The 3,289-nt window shown below is 37.0% G+C and overlaps 1 pseudogene; it reads left to right on the top strand.

Annotated features, from left to right (window-relative positions):
• The first annotated feature begins 1,014 nt into the window (after window positions 1-1,014).
• On the top strand, window positions 1,015-1,114 carry LOC113292135 (annotated as a pseudogene).
• Window positions 1,115-3,289: the final 2,175 nt, after the last annotated feature.

The following is a 3,289-nucleotide window of genomic DNA, read 5'->3' as shown; positions in this document are numbered from 1 at the left end:
GATTCCTTCTTTGTTGGTACTAATAGCTGAGGAAATGGGGCTCTAGGCTAAAATCAGACCTTTCAGGAACCGAATTCACATCATCAGAAACTTTATCAGTCTCTTCAGCTACTGGTCCTGAGAGGTGAGATCCTGAGGGGTGAACTACAGTATGTTCACTATCGGGCATGGTTACCTTATTGTCTACAACTCTACCACTTCTAAGGGTTCTAACAGCATTCAATTGATTCGATGGTTTTGCACCTAATTCATGAACTCCTCTAGGGTTGGGTTGTGTTTGACTAGGAAACTTACCTTTTTCTCTCAAAGAATCACTTATCAGACCAACCTGGGTTTTTAACTCGGAAATAGCCTGACTATTTTCTTGTCCTATTGTTACTAGCTTGTAGACTCTGTTCTACGGATAACTGAATTTTGCAGTTTGCTGAGTTAACAAGGCGAGAGATTCCTCTAAACTTAGGATTTTCTTATCTGACTGATTCTGAAACTGAGCTAGTCCTGAAGGATTCTTAGTATAGCCAAAACCTGGGGGAGCATTAGAATTACTAAACTGACCTTGACTTTGGCCCTTAGACCACGAAAGGTTCGGATGGTTTCTCCAACCAGGATTATAGGTTTCTGAATATGGGTCAATCTTTTGACGGTTATCAAATCTAGTGTTATTAAAGAGCATTGGCTTGCTCTTCAATATTCTGGCCTTCCCAAAAAGGCTCCACTCTACCACTAGTCTGGCCCACTTCTAAGGCTTCTAACCTTTTTGCTATAGCAGCAATTTTGGCATCTGATTCATAGCCTCCTTCTACCCTATTAACGTTTCCTCTACTTAAAAGAATTGTTTTCTGGGGTGCCCTACTATTTTCCCATTGCTGGGTTTTTTCGGCGATTTCATTAAAAAATTCCATCGCCGCATCAACAGTTTGGTTTTCAAATCCACCAGTGCATAGAGACTCAACCATGGTCGTTGTGGAATAATCTAAACCCTCATAAAGGATCTGAACTAGCCTAACCTTTTCTAAACCATGATGAGGACACTGGGATAATAAATCATTGAACCTTTCCAAATACCTATATAAAGATTCTCCCTCTTGTTGTGAAAATGTGCATATTTGCGTCCTAATAGACGATGTTTTGTGCCTAGGGAAAAACTTATTGAAAAAGGCAGATGTAAGTTGTTCATATGTCTCAATTGACTCGGAGTCCAAACTATACAGCCACGACTTGGCCTTATCTTTCAGGGAAAATGGGAATAACCTAAGTTTCAAAGCATCATCATCTAAGCCTCTAATTCTTAGAGTACTACAAATTTCCTCAAAATCCCTAACATGGTAATAAGGGTTTTCATTTTCTTTCCCTAAAAAGATTGGGAGCATCTGTAAGGTCCCAGGTTTCAGTTCATAAGGTGCCTCCGTTTCAGCTAACTTAATACACGAAGGACGAGTAAACCTAGTTGGATTCAACAAAGCTTTCAAAGTTTCCATTTCTGGCGCTATCAGAGCAACATGGATTCTCTCCTCAGTCAAAGGACGTTGAAAAACAGACTCTTGAAAAGTCGGACTTTCTAGATTAAGGTAATCGTGACGCTTAGAACTACTAGGTTTCTCTTTAACAAATCTACCTAGTGCGTCTCTTTTACGTTCAGGCATGCAATAGAATTTTTTAAATTGGAAGGGTAAGCAAACACAGATCAAGGCCGACTCAACCAAATCAAACCTATTGATTTCTAGCAAACAAAAAGCATGATGGCTCCACTTAGATTGTTTCTAGACCAGCTTCTAATCCTTCAAACGGGAATTCGTTACAATTTAAGCAAACCCCTCTGGAATCAATCCGAGTTAACGTAAGTTTAATAGAGGCGAGGGAAGCTAGGTGGATCTTTGATACCCAAGGCCTCACCGGTATTACAAGGCGGCGCAGTCACGCATTCAACTTACAGAAACCGTCAAGAACTTCGAAGTATGCTTAAAAGAGTAACCAATATTTTTCGAATGACTTTCCTGTTAAGCTCGTTACCCTATCGGTCTCGTTCTAGTCAAAATTTTAGGCTTAGTTTCGCGTAGGTTACGTGCTCCTAAAGGGGGCAAGAAGAAAACGGTGATGAAATCCGAACCCTTATCTTGTATGGCCAGGCCTTGCCCTTTACTAGAAAAATAAATGTTCGTATTCAGTCCTCAACATATATGCATACGAAGGAGTCCAGTAACTCGCTGACAGGGGATTCGCGAGTGTTTAGAATCTTACCTCTCATTCCAGACGGGGGATGAATCGGTTGTAGTCGACTCGGGCCACTGACTCCGATGTCTAGTGTACGAACCCAAGGTGCAGAGACAATATCGTAATTGTCCTCCTTCTCTGCAAACAGTTTATATTTAAAGTACCCTTCCGTAGGGTAATAAAAAAAAATAATGTCCCAAAGTCCCAAAGTCCAAAAAGTAAAGAAAAATTACAAAAATAATAAATCATAATACAGTTTTTTTTTCTAAAAGAAAACAAACAAACCCTAAACTAAAATTGTCTAAAATAAAATTGTCTTCTTTTCTGTTCTTTTTGCTTTAATCTTTAGCTCCAAGTCTTTATGAAATCACCAAACTCTTTGGCTCAATTTTCTTTATGATCCAGAACCTGTAGACACAAGATAAATACCCAAAAACATAAAAAAGAACAAAAAAAATAAAAAACATAAAAATAAAATAAAATAAATCTAAAACCCTAAAAACAAGTCCGCGTCGGCGGCGCCAAAAATTGATGTTATTTGTAGATAGTGGTAAAAAGAGTGTCGTTTCTCAGACTTGTGAAGGATTTTTTTTAGACTTAAATTCAAACCTAAAATAGAAAACACAATAAAAATTATAGCAAACTCAAACAAAGATGATATCAATATTAAAAGAAACACTGAGGCTAAGATTCCACTATTTTCCAAGTTCAAAGTGATTAAACCAATATTTATATTTATGCAATTTTCTCGTTTAATTTGATTCTAAAGTATTGCAACAAGTAGATTTTCAAAAGTAATAATTGTAAATACCAAGTATGAAGCATCAAAAGTCTTAAAACTAAGCATACTCCATCAAAATAAATCACAATCACTCAAATAAAAATCATATTCAATAATAGTTCAAGGCAAATAATCATATAATTATTGCAAATAAAAAGATAAAATAGAATATACCACTTTTTGTTGGAAAAATAGCTTCCTCTATCGCCTCAGCAATAGGGTTTATCTCCTCATATTAATCACTTGCTTAAAATATTGGTTTATGGTTCAAAAGTTGATTAAAAGGAAGGAAGACAA

The sequence above is a fragment of the Papaver somniferum genome, chromosome 6 (assembly GCF_003573695.1).
Source record: "Papaver somniferum cultivar HN1 chromosome 6, ASM357369v1, whole genome shotgun sequence".
In the NCBI taxonomy this organism is placed as follows: Eukaryota; Viridiplantae; Streptophyta; class Magnoliopsida; order Ranunculales; family Papaveraceae; genus Papaver; species Papaver somniferum.
The sequence above is the reverse complement of the archived record's forward strand: the minus strand, read 5'-3'. Positions and strand labels throughout refer to the sequence as shown.